Genomic DNA, 24196 nt, shown 5'->3' with positions numbered 1-24196 from the left:
TCAAGGGGAACTTACAGACGATGATGTTGCCCTGTCTTGGCTGCCCTTACCCTTCTCGATGGAAGTGGTTGTGGTTTTAAAAGGTGCTGTGTAATGATCTCTGATGGGTTTCTGCAACAAACACCAGCACTGTAGCATCAAGTAGAAAAACTTGGAAGCAAAGCCCATATACAGTGGCGGTTCATAAATGATAGTCAACAGTTCACCCAATTAAACAGACATATCTCTCAATCCCAAATGAACTGTTGCGCCAATGGTGGCTCTTTTTATGGATGGAATTGCTCCCAATGGAGCAATTTAGATTTAATGGGATGGAGAATATTAATATTACAGTGTCACTGCCTGCTCCAAAAGTAGTGTGATTTTGTTTCTGCTTGGCATTTCAGTTATCCTAAATAGCTGCCTCGTTAACATAACGTGATTTCAAAATCCATGTAGATCCATCGTTGTACCATTTTTGATCTTTTGGATCCTGAATGGAAAAGATAGTCTCCAACTGACCTCGCAGCATAAATGCTTCATGAAACATGACACGATGGCTTTAAAGAGACACCTCTGGTTGTACAAAATCACATCAACAAAGACACTGCCAATCCTGTATTCCCCCTTGAAAATCAAAAAGTGTAAGATGTGCATTATCTGCCATCCATCAGTTTGATTATTTGTGTATATCAGTGCAGACTGCAATACGTTATGAATAATAATCCCTTCAGCTTGCAATTGGGATGTCTGACGCATTCTGAAAGACATCAAAAGAAATCTGCAAAAGTGCAATTGCAGCCTGGTGGATGCAGTGTGTTATACAAAGTTCTTCGTTTCTGCTTCTATGATTCAAATGCTGAGCCAAAACACCTTTGATCTTGGGGCTCTGAGGGTCTAATGTCAAATTATTCTCCAAACCATCCATCTGTCCCCGTGGCACAGAAGGTCCTGGTCAAAAATGGCTTGAAAAGGCAATGGCCCAGAAACACAGCCTATGCCTGAACTGGTCAAGTTCAATATTGGGTCTCTTTGCTCCTAGCCCAGCAAGCTGCAGACATCTGCTGTCATCATCAGAGAACACGGACACAGACCCGTTGGTCCAACTCATCCATTGCCAAACTGAACTCATCCCATTTGCCTGCATTTGGCCCATATCCTTCTAACCCTTTCCCAAGCATGTACCTGTCCAAATATCTTTTGAATGTTATAATTGTACTCACCTCTATCCCGCTTGCTCTGACAGTCTGTTCCGTACATATACCACTCTCTCTGTCAAACAGTATTCTTTAAGTCCCTTTTAAATCTTTCTCCTCTCACCTGAAACCTACACCCTTTAGTTTTGGATTCCCCTACCCTGGGGAAAAGTCCTTGGCTACTCACCCTACTCACGCCCCTCATGATTTTATAAACCTCTGTAATGTCACCCCTCAGACTTTGATGCTCCAGGGAAAAAAAGGTCCCAGTCCATCCAACCTCTCCTCATAACTCAGACCTTTCATTCTTGGTAACTTAAAGCCTTTGTTAAGAAGGTTTACGGTGTGTTAGCTTTTATTTAGAGGGACTGAGTTTCAGAGCCACGAGGTCATGCTGTAGCTGTACAAAACTCTAGTGCGGCTGCACTTGGGGTATTGCGTACTGTTCTTGTCAATGCATGATAAGGAGGATGTGGAAGCATTGGAAAAGATTTAGAGGAGATTTACTAGGATGTTGCCTGGTATGGAGGGAAGATCTTATGAGGAAAGGCTGAGGGACTTGAGGCTGTTTTCATTAGAGAGAAGAAGATTGAGAGGTGACTTAATTAAGACACACAGAGGGTTAGATAGGGTGGACAGTGACAGCCTTTTCCCTTGGATGGTGATGGCTAGCACAAGGGGATATAGCTTTAAACTGAGGGGTGATAGTTATAGGACAGATGTCAGAGGTAGTTTCTTTGCTTAGAGAACAGTTGGGGTGTGGAATGCCCTGACTGCAACATTAGTGGACTCGCCAACTTTAAGGGCATTTAAATGGTCATTGGATAGGCTTATGGATGAAAATGGAATAATGTAGGTTAGAGGGGCTTCAGATTGCTTCCACAGGTCAGCGCAACATCGAGGGCCTAAGGGCCTGCACCGCGCTGTAATGTTCCATGTTCTATGATCTAACTCTATTCTGCACCATGGTTGGACCCAGGCAGATCAAAGCTTTAACAGTTAAACAGTTGCTGCAAAATATGTTCACAGGGAGAATGATGTGACAAGAGGTCCATGGGACACAATTGGTTAGTGAGAAAGAGGTCAGCACTGGAGGCTTACATTGCACAGGATTACCCATCGGCAGTTGAAAGGTCTGAGAAGTTTCCCATGTGACAGCGCTTCCACAGGAGACCAGAAGATTGGCTCCAAGATTGTTGGCAACAACCAATTGCATTTATGTAGTGCCCTTAATGAAGTAAATTGTCCCAAGGTGTTTCAAAGGAGCAACATCAAATAAGTTAAGACACAGAACCTGAAGGGGTGACATTAATGTCGGGGATTTAAAGCATGAAGAAAGAGGGAGATTTCAAATAAAAAATTGAAAGGTGCTGGAAATCAGAAACAAAAATGTAATTGCCGATAAAGGTCAGCAGGTTTGGCAGCATAGGTGGAGGGAAATCAGAGTTACCGTTTTGGGTCCCATGACTTTTCTTCAGAATTGGACCCAACATTTTAAATCTGATCTCTGTCCACAGATGCTGCCAGAACTGCTCAGCTTTTTCCAGCAATTTCTGTTTGTGTTTTGGAAGATTTTTAAGGATGGTTTTAATAGAAGGAAAGAATGAACAGATGTGGAATTTTAAGGAGGGATTTCTTGATGACTGAAGACATGGCTACCAATGCAGGGATAAAGGAACAGTGGGGGACAGAGTCAACATAGCTATTTTCAACTCTCTTCATTCTTATTTCAGCTAATGAGCATGAAGTTCAACATAGAGTTAAGGAGGAATTTAGATTAGATTAGATTACTTACAGTGTGGAAACAGGCCCTTCGGCCCAACAAGTCCACACCGACCCGCCGAAGCGCAACCCACCCATACCCCTACATTTACCCCTTACCTAACACTACGGGCAATTTAGCATGGCCAATTCACCTGACCTGCACATCTTTGGACTGTGGGAGGAAACCGGAGCACCAGGAGGAAACCCACGCAGACACGGGGAGAACGTGCAAACTCCACACAGTCAGTTGCCTGAGTCGGGAATTGAACCCGGGTCTCTAGCGCTGTGAGGCAGCAGTGCTAACCACTGTGCCACCGTGCCGCCCACTAATTTACTTCGAAGTCAGTCACAAAACCATAAAGGTGGTTATTAATCATAGAACAGTACAGTACAGAAATGACCCCTTTGACTGATGATGTTGTTCTGAACATGATGCCAAATTAAATCCCTTTTGCCTCCCCTTGGTGGCAATATCCCTCTAGTCCTTGCATATTCATGTGCTTATCTAAAAGCTCCTTAAATGCCCCTATGGTATCTGCCTCCATCACCACCCCTGGCAGTGTGTTCCAGACTCCTACCAGTCTCTGTCTAAAATCTTGCCCCTCACATCACCTTTGAACATTCCCCCTCTTACCTTAATTGCATGCCCTCTAATTTTAGACATTTCAACTCTGGGAAAAAGATTCTGACTGTCAACCCTATCTGCACATCTCATAATTTTAATCTGGAGCATTCCATTGGCCTGTGGCTTTATTCTGTGCTACACTACCAGTAGAATGAAGCTGGCAGATTAAGACTGAGAATCATTGAATCATAGAGATGTACAATGGGGAAACAGACCCTTGGATCCAACTCATCCATGCCGACCTGATATCGTAAATAAATCTAGTCCCATTTGCCAGCATTTGGTACATACCCCTTCCTATTCATATACCCAACCAGATGCCTTTTAAATGTTGTAATTGTACCAGCCTCCACCACATCCTCTGGCAGCTCACTCCATACACGCACCACCCTGTGCAAGAAAAAGTTGCCCCATAGGTCCCTTTTAAATCTTTCGCCTCTCAACCTAAACCTATGCCCTCTAGTTTTGAACTCCCCCACTGCAGGGAAAAGACATTGTCTATTCACCCTATCCATACCCCTCATGATTTTATAAACCTCTATAAGGTTACCCCTCAGCCTCCGATGGTCCAGGGAAAACAGCCCCAGCCTGTTCAGCATCTCCCTATAACTCAAACCTTCCAACCCTGGCAACATCCTTGTAAATCTAATCTGAACCCTTTCAAGTTTCACAACATCTTTCCTGTAGCAGGAAGACCAGAACTGAATGCAGTATTGCAAAGGAAGCCTAACCAATGTCCCGTACAGCTGCAAGGTGACCTCTGAACTCCTATACTCAATACACTGACCAAAAAAGCTGGCTCCTTTAAATTTGGAACAAGTCCTGTTGTGTTTTTTTTTTCTATATTTCACTATTTCTCATAGATGTAATAGAGGCCTATAGATGATTCCTAAAACCTATTTCACCTCAGTAAAAGAAATAAACAAGTAATAGGCACTTTCTGAATCGATGATGGAATTGACCTATTCTGAAATTATACTCAGAAGGGAAAGCGGCAAAATTCAGATACACATGGATCGAGAGGCTGAAATAACTGACAGAAACAATAAAATCTTACATTTGTAACTGTCAGGCGATATAAATGGTATCCCAGCCACAAAATGCTTTTGCACCTACAATCATTCAGTGATTTGAAAAATATTAAGCAGATCAAAGTCAATATTAAAGGATGTGATGAGAAACTATCTCGGCTGGACCTGAAAAAACATTTTCAGAGGAGTAAATAATGTCAGACGAGTTATACTTGCGCGAGTTGAATACTGATTTTAGTTTGAGGTTACGTCAACAGCATCTCAGCCTTCGATGTCAGCTCTGCATTTTGCAATACAATTAGGCATGGCAGAGGATTGCAGATGCCAGAGATCAGAGTCAAGAGTGTAGTGCTGGAAAAGCACAGCAGGTCAGGCAGTATCCGAGGAGCAGGAGAAGCAGCGTTTCAGGCATAAGCCCTTCATCAGGAATGAGGCTTGTGAGTCGGGGCTTAGAGATAAATAGGAGGGGATGGGGTGCACAATTTCAAAATTTGCACACGATAGGTCACCTGAAACCTCTATGGAACATCACAGGGAGTGCAGAACCTAGAGGACATAGACATTTTGCCGGAATGGGCGGACAAGTGGAAGGTGATATTTAATACAGAAAAGAGTGAAATGATTAATATTTTACCATCATGCTTTTCTCACGTTCTCATTAATCCTCTTATCCTTCAATCACCCATCCAATCCAACTTTTAATATTAATGTTACCTCTTGCTTGGTCAGCATGACTCAATATACCATTATATTTCTCTTTAACTCGATGCAGAAAGAGGCCATTCAGCTCACTGACCCTTGGAAGATGAATCCCACCCACAACCCCATGGGTCTTTAACATTTTAAAAAATGTATTTATTTTGTGGGATGTGGTTATCACTGGCATTTATTGCCCATCCCTAGTTGCCCCTTGAGGAGGTGGGGGTGATCTGCTTTCTTGAATCGCTGCAGTCCATCTGCTGTGGGTTGACCCACAATGCCATTAGGGAGGGATTTTCAGGATTTTGACTCAGCAAGCTGTGGCTAATCCCCCTAACCTACAGGGCCTTGGACACCACGTGACAATTTAGCATGGCCAATCCACCTAACCTGCCTGTGGGAGGAAACCGGAGCACCTGAAGGAAACCCACGCAGACACAGGGGGAATGTGCAAACTCTACACAGACAAGTGTGGAATCAAACTCAGGTCCCTAGTGCTATGAGGCAGCAGTGCTAACCACTGAGCCACCGCACTCGGGGAAAGCTAAACAGCTGAGGAGGAAAGGAACCGAAGGATGTGCTAATATGAAGAGGTGTGAGGGAAGGAATTAAGGAAGCACTGACAGTGATATGAACCAGCTTTCTATGCTGCAAACCTGATGCATTGCAATATATGTGGATTGATGTTACAGCATCGAGTGAAGAGATGAGTGACATGAAAGGAGCACTTTTTGGAAAGTACCAGAGAAGTAGCACGCAAAATGTGATGTGGAACGCAATTGGAAGTATCCTGGGATTGCAATAAGGGCAAGACCACGAGGAAAGGTTCAATCAAATTGTTCCAAGGTATGTGAATGTTAAATTGCTATTGATGTATTTTTTATTTCTATAATGCTGGATTTTTTATTTCTCTACTGACTATGATATTGTAGCTACAGAATCTGTACCTTGGTACCTGTGTACCTAAGATGGTGGGGACTTACAAACCTTTCACTGTACTTATTGAGTGCATGTGACAATAAAGGCTAATCTTAATTCTAATTCTTGTTGTAACAGTAACTGCTAGTTTTTTTCCTACTACTTGAGGACATGTACACATTACAACCACTGAACTGTTGAATTACATCTGACTTGAGCATAATGGTCAGAGCTGCTAATCAGGCAACTTGAAAGTCATTCCAGTGTTAATGTTTCAGTTCAGTGACCCTTCTTCAAAAACATTAACTCTGCTTTCTCTCCACAGATGCGGCACAGACCTGCTGAGTTTCTCCAGCAATTTCAGTTTTTGAGTTGAAATGATAATGGCAGGTTTCCCTTCATAGGTGCCTCCTGCCCTGTTGAGTATCACTTGCATTTTCTGTGTTTAATCTTATCAGAGATTTTGGATGGTCTCTCTTCATTATTTATGCCTCTTAGGTTTCCAACATACATTGATCTGGAAATCAGTAGGGTGAATAATGCATTATTCAACCTCTGGATATACATTTGGTATAGACTGTGGGCTGCCTATGCTATCAGCAAGGATGAGTTGTGCATTCAGTGCATGGATCCCAAAGCTTTTCTATTGGGGGAGCTTTTGGATGGTGCTATTTCCAAAACAGAAAATGGAGTAATTTGGAGAAGAATCAAATTTTGGGACTGTAAATTATCATTGATCTCTGAGACTGTAAGCTTAAACATGACAAATGCCCTGTACAGAGGAAGAGAACTGAAAATAATGATCTCAGCACTTCAGAGCTGACGTGGTGTAGTGATTCATCTAATTATCACATCTTGTATACTTAGACTATTATATAGTCTTCAATACATACACGCAGCTGTCAATCTTCTTTCAAATGAAACAAATACAAACTAATGCAGAATGAGACACTCAGAGAGATCAGCATCACGCTGGATTTGAAACAGTCAGTATTCATAACTGACTAACTGTCGTTATTTATCATTGTGGAATACACTCATGAGTGGTGTTCAATGGTAAGTATTTGTATGACTGCACAATCAACACTTACGCACGAGAAAGGCACAGACTATTTCACCTCATGAATTGTAAATTGTTTAACATGCAACAAATTGTGCAGTGGATTCAGCTACCCCCCCCACCACCATCCCCCCCCCCACCCCCCCCAACCCCCGGGTCACCATTTTGGTTACTGCGTCCGAGATAATAGAATGCCAGAATCTATTAGTGCAGAAGGATGCTATTCAGCTCATTGTATTGGAGCCATCTCTTCGAAAGATCTACACAAAGCAGAACTTGCTGGGAATGCTCAGCAGGTCTGGTAGCATCGGTAGGGAGAAATCAGAGACAATGCTTCGAATTGAATGACCCTTCTTCAGAACTCTGAGGAACTTCTCAGGAAGGGTCAACTTCTCTCCACAGATGCTGCCAGACCTGCAGTACTTTTCCAGCAATTTCTGTTTTTGTTTCTGATTTCCAACATCAGCAGTTCTTTTGTTTTTTCTTTGAAGCAGGTATTGACTGTACCCTACTTCTCTGCTCTTTCCTGACAGCCTTGAAAATTTTCTGCGAAGTATTTATCCAATTCCCTTTTGAAAGTCATGATTGAATCTGCTTCCAATGCCCTTTCAGCCACTGCATTCCAGATCCTGGCAACATTTTCATTAACTACCCTGACTGGAACTTTTGCCAACAAGCCTTCTATTTGTGGAAATCTTTCTGACATAATGTTAAAAATGATTTCCAATTTGTATTTGTGTCTTAAGAAAAGACAAGCCTAAAGTGGCCAGACATGTTGCAAGCCGTAGAATATGTCGATTTAAGGCAGATGCTAGGATCAATTGAGATTTTAGGTTAAGATTTGGTCTTGAAGGATCTATAAAATGTCAATCTTTAGCTGTTAATATCGGAGTAGCAACACACACACACGCTAAATGATGGCGTGACACAGTTTCTTTCAGAAGCAAACGCTGGGAAAACTCAGCAGGTCTGGCATCGTCTGTGGAGTGAGAAGCAAGAAACTGAGTTAATGTTTCTATTCCAGTGCGACTCTTCTTCAGAAGTCTTCAGTTCTAAAGTAGAGTCTTCCAATTGGCAAGCTCTCCCTGGATCTCATGTGATCTAACCTTGCCAAGTAGTCCGCCATGTGAACCTTGTCAAAGGCCTTCCTGAAGTCCATGTAAACAATGTCTACCGCTCTGCCCTCATCGATCTTCCTGGTCACATTCTCAAAAAACTCGATCATGTCAGTGAGACATGATTTCCCACTGACAAAGCCATGTTAACTATCTTTAATCCTTGCCTTTCCAAATACATGTAAATCCTATCTCTCAGAATCCCCTCAAACGCTGACATCAGACTCACTGATCTATGCTTCTACTTGTAGCCTTTGTTAAATAAAGGCACACCATTAGCCAAGCTCCAGTACAGGGATTGGTGCCAGGTCCATTGTTGTTTGTCATTTACATAAATGATTTGGATGAGAATGTAGGAAGCATGGTTATCAAGTTTGTGGATTACATCGAAGTTGGTGGTATAGTAGACAGTGAGGAAGGCTTTTTCAGATTACAAAGGGTCAACGGACTGAGGAGTGGTAGATGGGGTTTAATTTAGATAAATGCAAGATGTTACATTTTGGTAACATGAACAAAGGCGGGACATACACTGTTATTGGTGGGGCCCTGGAGAGTGTTGTTGAACAGAGTGACCTAGGAGTTCAGATACATAGTTCATTGAAAGTTACACCACAGGTAGTCAGGGTGGTTAAGGAAGTGTTTAGCATGCTTGCCTTCATTGATTCAGACCATTGAGGGTAGGAGTTGGGACATGCTGTTGCACTTGTACAGGATGTTGGTGAGGCCAGTTCTGGTCACCCTACTATCGGAAGGATATGATTAAATTGGAGAGGGCGTAGAAAGGATTTACAAAAATGTTACCAGGACTGGAGGATTTGCGTTATGAGGAAAGGCTGCATCAGCTGGGAAATTTTTCACTGGAGCATAGGAGGTTGAGAGGGTGACTTTATAAAGCTTTATAAAATCATGTGAGGCATTGATAATGTGAATAGCAAAGGTCTTTTTATGAGAGTTGGCGAGTTCAAAACTAAACGCCATAATTTTAAAATGAGAGGAGAAAGATTTAAAAGGGACCTGAGGGGTAACGTTTTTACACAGAAGGCGGTTCATGTGTGGAATGAGCTGCCAGAGGAAGTGGTAGATTCAACAATTAAAAGACATTTGGACAGGTACATGAATAGGAAAGTTTCAGAGGGATATGTGCCAAATGCAGACAAATGGGACTTGTCTAGTTTAGGAAAATTGGTCGGCTTGGACAAGTTGAACCAAAGGGTCTGTTTCTGTGCTGTATGACTATGACTCTCAGAGTCATATTGGACTCAAAATGTTAACACTGCTTCTCTATCCACAGTTGCAGCCAGACCTGTTGAGTTTCTCCAGCTTTTTCTGCATTTGTTTAAGATTTCCAGTATTTTGCTTTGATTTGAGTTTCTTTCAGATATTACTCCCCATAGATGTATAATGTTCAGCTCTTGAAAGATTAAAATGGCCAACATTGGATTTTTTTTTCATTTTACTGAAATCCAATCAAACATTCTACAAACCAAGCTCAGCTATAAGCAACTGCAACCTTTAAGCAGGGATTGTGACTGAGGGAGGTATGACAGTGGAGCTTGGTTGATATCCTGCAGTCATGATCTGGAATCCAAACCACACAACTTCGCAACACAACATGGTTATTTTTGCATTTCTGCTCTTTCTAAACTATTTTAGATTAATATGGCGATAGCCCTCTTCTTATATAGTCACCTCTCATATCCAAATTGTTTATGGGAACACAAAAGTGGACCATTGTCTCATGAGCAGATCCAGCTGCTATGCTCCGACTGATAAACCCTCTTGTAGACCATATCCTTCATCTATATTGATCCTTCCCATTCTTCTCCAGCAAGGGATTTCTTTTTTCATCTGGGCATCTAATGAAAGACAACTAGCAATAAGCAAGTCCATTCTAATCCTACACAGGATCCCTAGTGGCCTCTCTACTTAAAAAGCCCTTATTACATTCTATTGTTATGGACCAGACCAAACCATCTCAAAATATTCAGAAGATAGTCTGGACCCTAATTTTTTTAAAATTTTTTTAAATTTCAAGGGTAAATGCAATTCGATTGGACAAACTATCGGATTAAAAGCAAAACACACTTTATTGATCCACTATAGTTAAAATACAACAGTGGGATTGGAATAACAACTCTATTGGCAAATGTAACAGAATAATAGTTTCAGTAACTAGTACAGTAAAAGGCAAATTCAGAAAGTAAATTGTCTCACATCCGACTCCAGCAGTACAGTATTCAGCTGTCACCAAGCGAGGAGAAAATAACTTCCACTTCTTCAAATTAGCATAGCTAATTCACCTAACCTGCAGATCTTTGGACTGTGGGAGGAAACCCATGCAGACACAGGGACAATGTGCAAGCTCTACACAGACAGTCACCCAAGGCTGGAATCGAACCGGGATCCCTAGCACTGTGAGGCAGCAGTGGTAAACACTGAGCCACCGTGCTGTACATTGGCAGTCCAATGGTGGCTCAGAGTTTGCACATTGTCCTTGTGTCTGCAAGGCTTTCCTCTGGGTGCTCCGGTTTCCTCCCACAGTCCTTGGATTTGCAGGTTAGGTGGATTAGCCATGGGAAATGCAGGGTTACAGGTCTGAGTGGGATGCTGTTCAGAGGGATTGGTGTGGATTCAATGAGCCAAATAGAGTTCTTCCATGCTGTAGGGATTCTATGATTCAATTATACCTTAGCAGACCCTGCTCGATCATACAATTCCTGTCTAGCTCCCTAACTGGATTCCATCCCAAGCTGGTCTCCTGGACAGACAACCATTTTCTGCTCTAGGACCTTTTAAAACCAACACTTCACCACTGACTGTAAGAGGTAAGAGCGAAAATAGGCCATTCAACCCGTTGTGTCTGCTCCATCATTCAATGAGATCATGGCTGGTCTGATAATCCTCAACTCCACTTTGCTCTAACCCTTGGTTCCCTTACTGATTAGAAATCTCAGACCTTAATAAATTTAATACCCCAGCCTCGACAGCCTTCTGTGGTAAAGAATTCCCAAGCAATCCTACCACTAGACAAGAAATTCCTCTTCATCTCAGTCTTAAATGTGTGATCTTTTATTCTGCAATTAGACAATTCTCTGGATTAGACCATAAGACCATAAGATGTACGAGCAGAAATTAGGCCATTCAGCCCATCGAGTCTACTCCACCATACAATCATAGCTGATATCTTTCTCAACCCAATTCTCCCATTTTCTCCCCATAACCCTTGATCCCCTTGACAATCAACCTGTCCATCTCTATCTTAAATTAACTCAATGACCTGGCCTCCACGGCCTTATGAGGCAATGAATTCCATAGATTCACCACTCTCTGGCTGAAGAAGTTACTCCTCATCTCAGTTCTGAAGGGTCTTCCCTTTACTCCAAAGCTGTGCCCTCGGTTCCTAGTCCCCCCGCTAATGGAAACATCTTCCCAATGTCCACTCTGTCCAGGGTGTTCAGTATTCTGTAAGTTTCAACTAGATCTCTCCTCATCCTTCTAAATTCCATTGAGTACACACCCATAGTCCTCAAACGTTCATCATATATTAAGCATTTCATTCTGAGATTATCCTATCTAGGTTTAGCTCCTCTGCTCCTCCAACAGGACTACCTCAGTGTAGAATTGGTGTATCACACTTGATTTTGTGTACTCAAGCTCTGGGATGGGACATGAGAACAGAACATTATGACTCAGAGAACTGACACTCTTAATATCAACAGTGCCCTCCATCAGAGATGAATATATCTTCTTTGAAGTGTTTGTCAGTTATGCCAATGTTAAAGAGGATGAGTAAGAATTACTGTCATGTTGATCAGTATAGCAAAGGTCAGGTCAATATAGCAACATTACAATAATTACCCACAACAAAGATCAATTAGTTTGTGATGATCAAGACAGATGCATTCACATCTGACGTGTGAAATTCTTGACCTCTGTGCTCAAACAAAACATAAATAATTTAGTATTGGATGTCTACTTTCTTCCCTCTAAGCTATAAGAAATATATCTCCTCTTCTAACCTGCAGAATACCAATGTTTTTATAAGGCTGTTCTGTGCTCCTGGCACACATGAAGACGTTGGGAAATGGTTAATAATGTAGGGCGAACAATCGAGGCACAGGCAGTGAATGCATCAATCTGAGAGGGTAGAAATGAGAGTTCATACTGACACAGGAAGAAATTGAGCACTGCAGATACTGGCGATCAGAGTCGAGAGTGTGGTGCTGGAAAAACAGCTGGTCAGGCAGAATCTGAGGAGCAGGAGAATCGACGTTTCGAGCATAAGCTCTTCCTCAGGAATGAGGGGGTGGCCAAAGGGGGCTAAGAGATAAATGGGTGGGGCTGGGGGTAAGCTGAGAATGTGATAGGGAGATGAAGTTGGGGGTGTAGGTGATAGATTGGAGAGGAGGATAGAGCGGACAACTGAAAAGGAAGTCAACTGTCCTTAAGCCAGGCCTCAACTAGTACTCTGCACTCTTCTTTTACACACACACACACACATGCACATACACACACACACTGAAACACACGTACACTGACACACACACACACTTACTCTCTCTCTTCTAAACAGCACTAAAGGTGTTTCTACTACAAAGGAATGCAGTGTTTCAAAAAAGGATATGATGAACATGTTCATCAGGAGAATTAGCAAAGGTTAATAATTGCTGGATAGACAATAATATCTACATAACTAACAGATAAAAGAAAATGTAGTGTGGGAATTAGATAAATGGTGGAAGAGCAAACATTGCTGGGAGTATAAGGAGGTGGAACTTGAATGGCCTTTGAAAGAGATAGTGAAGCTGCACTGGGCTAAAAGGCCTCCTTTTTGATGTATTGTTCCATGATTCCAGCCACCACTGTAAAAGCAAGCTGATCCACAGTGTTCACATAGATACGGGAGAAATGTTGGAAACAGTGAATAAAGACATTATAACAGGGCACTTGGATAAGTTCAAAATAGTCAGGCAAAGCCAACATGGTTTATCTGAAGAGAAATTATGTTCAACTCATTTATTGACGTGTTTTGAAGAAGTAACTTGTGCTGTAGATAAAGAGGAGCTAGCAGATGTATGGTATTTGACAGCAGGATGTCACAAGAGGTGTGCCTCAGGGATCAGTACTGGGGCCTCAACTCTTTACAATGTCTATAAATAATTTGGATAGAGAGAGACAGAAGGTATGATCACTACATTTGCTGATGTTACAATGATATAGAGGAAAGTGTGTTGTGAAAATGAAAGAACTAACCTGCAAAGGAAAATGGATAAGTTCAGTGCCTGCAAGAGGATCTGGCCAATCGATTACAATCTGGAAAAGCATTAAAATCATCTATTTTGTTGTAAATAATTAAAAAAAGAAGCACATTATCTAAATCGTGAGAGATTTGAGTGTCCTAATGCATGAGTCATGAGTGGTCAGTATGTAGGTTATAATAAGTAAACAAGAAAGCTAGTAGAATGTTCTGGAGTATTGCGATGAGAACTGAATTCAAGAGTAGGAGGTTATGCTTCACTTTTACAGGGCAGTGGTGAGACCACATCTAGAATATTGTATAACTACTGGTCATGCATTTTTGGAAGGATGCTAACGTATTGGATGCAGTTCAGAGAAGGTTTACCAGACTAATATCAGGACTTAAGTGGATTGCTTCCTGAGGAAGGGCTAGAGAGATTGGGCCTGTACCTTCTGGAGGTTAGAAGAGTCAGAGGTGACTTAGTTGAACACATAAGACGCTGAGGGATCTTGTCTGAGGTGGATGTGGAAAGGATGCTTCCCTTTGTGGGAGAATCTCAAACTGAGGTGAATTGTTTAAACATTAGGGGGTGTCCATTTAAAACAGAGATGAGAAAACATTTCTTCTCTGAGAGGGCTGTGAGTCTTTGAAACTCCCTTCCTCAAAACACAAAATATTTAAATATTTTTAAGGCAGAGGTATATAGATTCTCAACTACCAAGGGGACATAGGATTATCGGGGTTACGTAGGTATGTAGAGTTGGGGTGGAGTTGAGTAGCCATGACCTTATTGAATGGTGACACAGGTTTGAAGGGCTGAGTGGTCTACTTTCGTTTCTTGTTCATGAGGCCATTTGGCCCTCAAACCTGCCTACTATTCAATACTATCATGGCTGATCTGATGACTGCCTGAATCCATTTTCCTGCCAAACTCTTTTTCTTAATTTAAGGATGGCACATTTACTTCCTTAAATGGCATTAGAGAACCAGATGGGTGTTTCAAAGAACAATTAATGATGGATAATGGCAACCTTTAGGCTAGATTTTTATTGTTATTGAATTTAAACTTCCCAGTTTGCCCCACGGTGCGATTTGAACCCAGGTGTCCAAAATATTAGCCTGGCGTTCTGGTCTATTAACGCTAGTGATATTACCACTACGCCATAATCTTCCCACCACATCCTGCCAAAACATCTGAATGGTAAACTTCTAGCATAATTGACAGCAGTGGGATTTGAAAATCAACAATCTGTTTCTGTTTTAAGCATGTTTCATGACCCTGCCAGCACCATTTACTGTGGAATAATGTTTCACAGATACATGACCCTCTGAATGAGAAAACTAATTTTATTTCTGTCTTAAATAGGAGACATCTTATTTTTAAAGTTTGCCTTCTAGGATCGTAGAATCCCTACAGTGTGGGGCAGGACATTCAGCCCAGACTGACCCTTCAAAGGGCAGCCCATCCTATAACTCTGTGTTTTCCATGGCTAACCCACCTAGCCTATACATTCCTGGACACTATGGGCAAATTAACATGGCTGATCCACCTAATCTGCACATAGAACATAGGAAAGTATAGCTCAGAACAGGCCCTTTGGCCCACGATGTTGTGCCGAGGTTTAATCCTAATGTAAAATATAATAACTTAACCTATGCACCCCTCAACTCACTGCTATCCATGTGCATGTCCAGCAGTCACTTAAATGTCCCCAATGACTCTGCTTCCACCACCATGGCTAGCAACGCATTCCATGCATTCACAACTCTGCGTAAAGAACCTACCTCTGATGTCTCCTTTATACCTTCTTCCTTATATCTTCAAACTATGACTCCTCGTACCAGTCAATCCAGCCCTGGGGAAAAGTCTCTGGCTATTGGCTCTATCTATTCCTCTCATTATTTTGTATACCTCTCTTTCTCCTTGTATCCAGAGAGAAAAGTCTGAGTTTATTCAACTTTCTTCATATGGCAAGCCCTCCAGTCCAGGCAGCGTCCTGGTAAACCTTCTTTGCACCCTTTCCAAAGCCTCTGTATCTTTCCTATAGTAGGGCGACCAGAACTGGACACAATATTCCAAGTGTGGTCTCACCAGGGACTTGTAGAGCTGCAGCAAAACCTTGTGGCTCTTAAACTCGACCCCCTTGTTAATGAAAGCCAAAACACCATATGCTTTCTGAAAAACTCAGTCCACTTGGGTGGCAACTTTGAGGGATCTATGAACTTGCACACCCAGATCCCTCTCTTCCTCCACACTGCCAAGAATCCTGTCTTTAATCCTATATTCAGCATTTGAGTTCAACATTCCAAAATGCATCGCTTTGCATTTATCCAGGTCGAACTCCATCTGCCATTTCTCAGCCCAGCTCTGCATCCTGTCTATGTCACGCTGCAGCCTGCAATAGCCCTCTATACTATCGACGACACCTCCAACCTTTGCGTCATCTGCAAATTTACTAACCCACCCCTCAAACTCCTCACCCAAGTCATTTATAAAAACTACAAAGAGCAGATGCCCAAGAACAGAGCCCTGTGGGACACCACTCAACACTGACCTCCAGGCAGAATACTTTTCATCAACAACCACTCTCTGCCTTATGTCAGCCAGTCAGTTCTGAATCCAGATAGCCAAACCTCCCTGTATCCCATACTTCCTGACTTTATGTATGAGCCAACCATGGGGAACCTTATGAAATGCATGGTGGCTCAGTAGTTAGCACTGCTACCTCACAGCACCAGGGATCCAGGTTCAACTCCAGCCTTGGGTGATTGTCTGTGTGGAATTTGCACATTCTCCCCGTGTCTGCATGGGTTTCTTCTGGGAGCTCCAGTTTCCTCCCACAGTCCAAAGATGTGCAGGTTAGGTGAATTGGCCATTCTAAATTGCCCATAGTGTTAGGTGCATTAGTCAGGGGAAAATGAATCTGGGTAGGTTACTCTTCGGAGGGGTCGGTGTGGACTTATTTGGCTGAAGGGCCTGTTTCCGCACTGTAGGGAATCTAATCTAGTCAAATGCTTTGCTGAAGTCCAAATACACCACATCCACTGCTCGACCTTTGTCGACATCATTGGACTGTGGGGGATGCCAGAGCACCCAGAGGAAACCCACACAGGGAGAATGTGCAAACTCCATGCAGATGGTCACCCAAGGTGGGAATTGAACCCAGGTCCCAAGTGCTACAAGGTGGTAGTACTAACCATTGAGCCACCGGGTCACCCCCTGACATTTCCTGATATTTTCTATAAGGGGAAACATCCAACAGTACCTTGTTTACTCCCCTCAGGATCATTTGTCTTTACATAAGATCACCATTCATTCTCCTCAGCTGGGTCTGCTCCTGAGTAGACTGACCATAAAGAGATCCAGGCGGGGCAAGGGGGGGCAACTACCTGCCCTTCTTCCATGGTAGCGTTGAGCTCCGGGTGTTCCTGAAGAAGGAGCATGCGGTGCCTACAAACACCCTTGGGTTTTTCAGGGAGAGTTTTTTATTTCCCCCTCCGACTTTTATTTGAATTTAATCCCCTTCACTTTTTCGTTCACGCAGTATTGCCCTTTGAAGAGAGGGGCACTGCTTGTCACTGACCACTTGGGTGTTTCCTTTCTTCCTGGTGGTGGAATAAGAATAAAGTCTTTCTGCACTCGTTGTTCCTTCATTGCGTCCTACACCTGGGCACACACAACATGGGTGCTGGGGAAATCAATAAGCACTTCCGCTGTTTGGTGGCAGTGTGGGGTTCAACAAAAGAAAAAGGAGAGAAAAAATATATAACCAGGAGATTTAAAAAGAAAATAGTCCCAACTGTCTAATTCTACCTCAGAGGATAGGTTTACCTAGGAGTAAGCAGCCAAATGAACTTTCTCTGAATGATCACATGCTAGGTATGTGTCCTCTCTGTATTTTCATTGAGTTACAGAACTTGTCAGGCAGAATTATCTGACTATTGGTCAGATAAGCCTCTATCATTTGACCAGGTAGGGTATATCTTTAATCTTGGGTTGCATGTTAGAGATAATTAACTGGGATGATTAACAGCATTAGCTGCCAAGTAATGCTGATTGTTACTCATTAAGCTCTTTAAGTACATTATTTCATGCAGCAACAGCCCAAAGTGTTTCTTTTTAATAATTCATCGCAGAAATGTTTACTGAAATATTGTGCATCTTAACTAAAACTGTCTGGAATATGTTTTATTGGGCTCAGTGGAACAGCTTTATTTTATTTAGCAATTTCTGCAGCACTAAAGGAAAACTAAGGGGACACAATCCGTTATATTATTGGGCACTAATACAATGGCTCACTGTTATATTTTAAAAGGACTCAGTGAGGTGATCTATTAGGAGTTGAGAGACTTCTACTATAAGGAAACAAGGTGTGGGATTAAGGTTATCATTGTGGAAATAACGCCACTAAAAGCATCGATAATTTTTTATTTCATTCATCAGCGTTAATCATATTGCTATTCCACCTCATATTTGTTTTTATTCTATCTTGGGACTTGTGATTCATTGGCAAGACTAGCATTTTTTGCCAATTCCTGAATGCCCTTGAACTGTGGTTCTGGATTAGAGTGGTGCTGGAAGAGCACAGCAGTTCAGGCAGCATCCGAGGAGCAGTAAAATCGACGTTTCGGGCAAAAGCCCTTCATCAGGAATACAGGTTTGAACTGTGGTTCGCCATACAAGTTCAGAGCATGATGACTATCGACCTTTCCACTGCACTCCTTTGAGGACATGTGACAATAAAGCTAAATCAGACTCAGATTCAAATTTCCTCTCGGATATTTTGGTGATTTTCCCGTGTTCATTTCTTTGAATTTTGCTTTTACCTACATGTGGACACATTCTCCTTGTCCTTACTCTCGTCTTTAACCTCTGAGCTAGAAAGTTGAGTGTTCAGGTCCCACTCCAAGACTGGGCAGACAAAGCAAGGCTGGAGTACTGAACCAAACATATCAAATGATGGAGAAACTCAGCGGGTCTGGCAGCATCCGTGGGGAGAGAAACAGAGTTAACAGTTAGAATTGGGAGAGCCTAATTGTATTATCACTGGGCTGTTAAGTTAGAGACCTAGATAACGTTCTGGGAATCTGGGTTCAAATCCTGCCATGGCAATTTGAATTCAGTTAGGAATTAAGAGTCTAATGATGACCATGAATTCATTATTAATTGTCAAGAAAAATCGATCTGGCTCACTAATGTCCATTAAGGAAGGAAACCACCATCCTCACCTGGTTTGGCCTCCATGTGACTCCAGACCCACATCAATGTGGTTGACTCTTAACTGCCCTGTGGGCAATTATGGATGGGAAATAAATGCTGGTTTACCCAGCAATGTCCTTATCCCATTAATGGTTAAAGAAAAAAAAATAGAATTAGCTTTATAGTCCCATATACTCAATGAGTACAGTGAAAAGTTTATACATTGTCAATTATAGCACCATTTTAGGTACAAAAGTATTGACGTACAGCTTCTTTAGTTGACGAGATAGAAAATAGAGAAATAAAATGTCCGGCATTGCAGAAATAAAAGTTCAGAAGCATGGTCTGCCAACCCAGACCGCGCTGGCACAGAGTCTCCAGTCCCGGGACTCTGGACCCTTGCTTCAGACCGTGACTGGTTGCACCTCAAGGATCATGGGGCTGGGTGACCGCTCCACACCACCACGCTGGGCAGAAGATGCCATGCCAGACCAGGATAATGCCACAACGGGAGGTTGCGTGGGGAGAACCGCTATGGTAGGCTAGGAGGTCGCAACGCTAGGCCAGAAGGCTGCATGTGGAAACCTTTATAGTAGGCCGAGAGGTTGCTATGCCAGGCGGTGAGGCTGCATGAGGAAGCTGCTGTGGAAGGCTAGGAGGTCGCTATACCAGGCCAGGCGGCTGCATGGGAAAACCGCTTTGTTAGGCTGGGAGGTTGCTCTGCCAGGCGGTGAGGCTGCATGCGGAAGCCTCTGTGGTAGGCCAGGAGGTTGCTATACCAGGCCGGGAGGCTGCATGGGGTGGCCACCATGATATATTGGGAAGTCGCTATGCCAAGCTAGATGGTCACCACCCCACAACACAGGCCAGGAGGCCGCTATGGTAGGCCTCTCCTTCAGACCTTTTCCAACATCTGCAGTATTTTTCTTTTACTGGAGAACAGAAGGACTGCAGCAATAACAGGGGTACGTTCTTTTAGATGAGGTATTAAAGCCAAGACCCTAAATGCCTCTGAGGCAGTTAATCTGGATTAAATAATCTATGATGAACTTCATTTAACATTGCTTTGTACAACACCATAATTGTGGCACTCCTTATATAAGAGATGAAAATAATCATTTTACTAATTACAGATGCCTTAATGAAGGACAATCAGTGGCAGGGAGAGAACTAAAACATGTTTGATCAATTATTCACAAGTCACAATTAAAGTCTTCATCCAATTATTGTCAAATATTAATTCTCTCCTCAACTTTTATTCTGACATAGCTAGGCTACAGAAAGCAGTTGTCAATTAATAATTCATGGCATCCTAATTAATTGTGGCAATGTCAATTTGCTTAAGTGACAACATGCTTTCCATGAGAAACAATGTTGTTGGTGTTTTTTAAGTGGCAGGAAGCTGCAAATTTTGAAAGGTTCTTTTTTAGATAAAACTCTTAAGTGGAACTGTTCATTGGAACATGTAGGATTCTGAAGGACCTTGACAGGGTGAATGCAGAGAGACTCTTTCTCTTCGGGGGAGACTCTTGGACAAGATGGCATCTTCTCAGAATAAAGGGGCACCTGCTTAAGACTGAGATGAGTAGGAATTTCTTCCCTCAGATGGGTGTGAGTCATTGCCACAGAGAGTTGTGAGGGCAGAGTGCTTGTATATATTTAAGGCTGAGATAGATCGATTCTTGCTCAGTCGGTGAATCAAAAATTATGGGGAAAGGGCAGGAAAGTGGACGTGAGGAATGTCATATCAGCCATGATCCTATCAAACGGTAGAGCAGGCTTGAGGGGCCAAATTGCCTACCCCTATTGCTATTTCTTATGGTCTTGTGGAATGTAGCATGGCTTTTAAAAATAGGCTTTGGCAATGTTACCTTATCACTTTTGGCTCCTGCTTTTAGATTCCCATCTCTATCCACCACCAACTGTAGCTCTCAAACCCTGCTTTTTCTAGATGTGTTGGGAGTGACTATTAGTTTTTCTGTTTCCTGCTAACCTCTGCCAACTACATCAGATCTCAGCAAGTTTCCCATGATTCATCTCCCTGTGAAGAATGGGACAGCATTCTCCTGGCTATTTTACTGGATTGCAAACCATCTTGATCTCTTCAATTTTACAAGAATCTTGACTCGTCTCTGAATATGACTCTGAAGTAAAACACTCATAGATCATCTTACACCATGCCAACCAGATATTCTACCTCCTAGTTCTGTTAAAGGAGAGACTCTGGAAGAAGTGGGGTACCTCAGCAGACAATTCTCTTACCATTAATGAGAAGATCCAACACCGGATCCATGGCACCAACTCAACCTTCTATAAATATGGCAGTGTGTACTTGACAGCAAAATATTTTGAAAGTTGACATAAATCTTGGTGTACAGGCCAGTGGTCATCACTGCACCCTGTCCTGCAGCTAGACCTGGACTGTATATCAATGACACAGAATTGTAAAGTAGCATTAGAATCCCTACAGCGTGGAAACAGGCCAACTGGCCCAATAAGTCTACACCAACCCTCCAAAGTGTAACCCACCCAGTCCCATTCTCCTATACTTACCCCTGACTAATGCACCTTACCTTGACATCCCTAAACACTGTAGGCAATTTAGCATTGCCAATTCACCTAACCTGTATACCTTTGGGAGGAAAGCCACACAGAAACAGGGAGAATGTGCGAACTCCACACAAACAGTGGCCTCAGGGTGGAATCAAATCTGGGTCCCTGGCGCTATGAGGCAGCAGTGCTAACCACTGAGCCACTGTGCCACCCATCACATTTATAACGGATTTTTCAATGACACATAAAAGCACTAGAGAAATTCCATCAGAAACGGATTTCAGAGTGAACTTCCAAATGTTATTTTCACCTATGTGTGAATCAAGTCACAGAGTCACACAGCACAGAAATGGACCCTTCCAACCAGTCCATGCCAACCATAATCCCAAACTAAATTCGTCCCACCTGCCTGCTCCTGGCCCATGTGCCTTCTAACTTTCCTATTCATAAACTTACCTAAGTGGTTTTTAGACATTGAAACTGTACCAACATCCATCACTTCCTCTAGACGTTCATTCCACACACGAACCACTCTCTGTGTAAAAAACTTTCCCCTCTCACCTTAAAAATGTGCCCTGTAGTCTTGAAATTCCCCACCCTAGGGAAAAGACACCTGACATTCACCTTCTCCATGCCCCTCATGATTTTATAAACCTCTATATGGTCACCTCTCAACCTCCTACACTCCAGTGAAAAAAGTCCCTGCCTAACCAGCCTCTTCCTGTAACTCAAACCCTCCACCTCCAGGTAACATCCTGGTAAATCTCTTCTAAACCCTCGTAGAATCTTTAGTTCTGGATGGTAAGACTTGCTCATCTTATATGTTTGTTGGCATGAATCAGTGCTCTGAAGAAAAATAAAGGAAAATAGGAATTTTGAAAGATTGGAAGAGCAATTTTCCATGAACAGCATTATCTGGTGATATGTTCTAAAATTTGTGAATATTGATACTAAAGCATGTGAGAAAAAAAGTAAAATTTAACAAAGTGTAGATGGGTCAACAAGAGGCAAGGCCACATTGGATTTGGTACTGGGTAATGAACCAGGCCAGGTGTCAGATTTGGAGATAGTGAGCACTTTTGGTTAAAGTGACCACAATTTGGTTATGGTTGAAACTTTATTGCTGGAACAGCACAGCAGGTCAGGCAGCATCCAGGGGATTCGACGTTTCGGGCACAGGCCCTTCTTCAGGAATCAATCCGACCAACACAATTTGGTTATGGTCAAGATTAGAGTGGTGCTGGAAAAGCACAGCAGGTCAGGCAACATCTGAGGAGCAGGAACATCGACGTTTCAGGCGAAAGCCCTTCATCGGGAATGACTTTAACCTCCAGCATCTGCAGTACCCATCTCTGCCCACAATTTAGTTACGTTTACTTTAGCGATAGAAAGGGATAGGTATATACTGCAGGCCAAGAGGTATAACTGAGGGAAAGGAAACTATGATGTGATTAGGTAAGATTTAGGATGCATAGGATGGGGAAGGAAACTACAGAGGGAACTGTGGTTTACTAAAGAAGTTGAATCTCCTGTCAAGAGGAAGAAGGAGGCTTATGTGAGATGTGAAAGCTCAGTTAGGGCACTTGTGAGTTACAAGTTAGCCAGGAAGGACCTAAAGAGAGAGCTAAGAAGAACGAGGAGGGGATATGAAAAGTCTTTGGCAGGTAGGATCAAGGAAAACCCTAATGCTTTCTATAGGTATGTCAAAAAAAAAGAATGACTAGGGTAAGTTTCGGGCCAGTCAAGGACGATAGGAGAGGCACTTAGTGAATATTATTCGTCAGTATTCACACAGGAAAAAGATAATATTTTCGAGAAGAATGCTAAGACACAGGCTGTTAGACTAGACAGGATTAAGGTTCATAAGGAAGAAGTGCTAGCAATTCTGGAAAGTGTGAAAATAGATAAGTCCCCTGGGCCAAATGGGATTTATCCTAGGATTCTCTGGGAAGTTTGGGAGGAGACTGCAGAACTTCTGGCTTTTGATATTTATATCATCATTTTCTAGTAGAATAATGCCAGAAGACTGCAGGATAGGAATTGTTGTCCTATTATTCAAGAAGGGGAGTAGAGACAACCCTGATAATGATAGACCAGTGAGCCTTACTTCGGTTTTGGGCAAAATTTTGGAAAGTAATACAAGATAGGATGTATAATCACCTAGAAAGGAATAATTTGATTAGGGATAGTCAACACTGTTTTGTGAAGGATAGGTTGTGCCTCTAAAACCTTATTGAGTTCTTTGAGTAGGTGACCAACAGATGAGAGTAAAGCAGTTGATATATACGGATTTCAGTAAAGCATTTGATAAGGTTCCCCATGGTAGGCTATTGCATAAAATACTGAAGCATGGGATCAAGTGAGATTTAGCAGTTTGGATCAGAAATTGGCTAGCTGAAAGAAGACAGAGGATGGTGGTTGATGGGAAATGTTCATCCGGGAGTTCAGTTACTAGTGGTGTATCAAAAAGATCTAGAACATAGAACATAGAACATAGAAAAATACAGCGCAGTACAGGCCCTTTGGCCCTCAATGTTGCGCCGATCCCGATCCAAGCCCACCTAACCTACACTAGCCCACTATCCTCCATATGCCTATCCAATGCCCGTTTAAATGCCCATAAAGAGGGAGAGTCCACCACTGCTATTGGCAGGGCATTCCATGAACTCACGACTCGCTGAGTAAAGAATCTACCCCTAACATCTGCCCAAGACCTATCACCCCTTAATTTAAAGCTATGCCCCCTCATAATAGCTGACTCCATACGTGGAAATAGGTTCTCATGGTCAACCCTATCTAAACCCCTAATCATCTTGT

The 24196-nt window shown here is 42.6% G+C and overlaps 1 long non-coding RNA gene across 1 annotated transcript in view; it reads left to right on the top strand.

Annotated features, from left to right (window-relative positions):
* LOC122542649 overlaps positions 1 to 24196 on the top strand; it is a 77101-nt gene that overhangs the window by 34076 nt on the left and 18829 nt on the right. The window contains exon 2 of the long non-coding RNA XR_006309843.1: positions 5987 to 6140. This is a non-coding gene — a long non-coding RNA (uncharacterized LOC122542649). The remainder of the gene's footprint in view (positions 1 to 5986; positions 6141 to 24196) is intronic.

The sequence above is a fragment of the Chiloscyllium plagiosum genome, chromosome 40 (assembly GCF_004010195.1).
Source record: "Chiloscyllium plagiosum isolate BGI_BamShark_2017 chromosome 40, ASM401019v2, whole genome shotgun sequence".
Lineage (NCBI taxonomy): Eukaryota > Metazoa > Chordata > Chondrichthyes > Orectolobiformes > Hemiscylliidae > Chiloscyllium > Chiloscyllium plagiosum.
The sequence above is the reverse complement of the archived record's forward strand: the minus strand, read 5'-3'. Positions and strand labels throughout refer to the sequence as shown.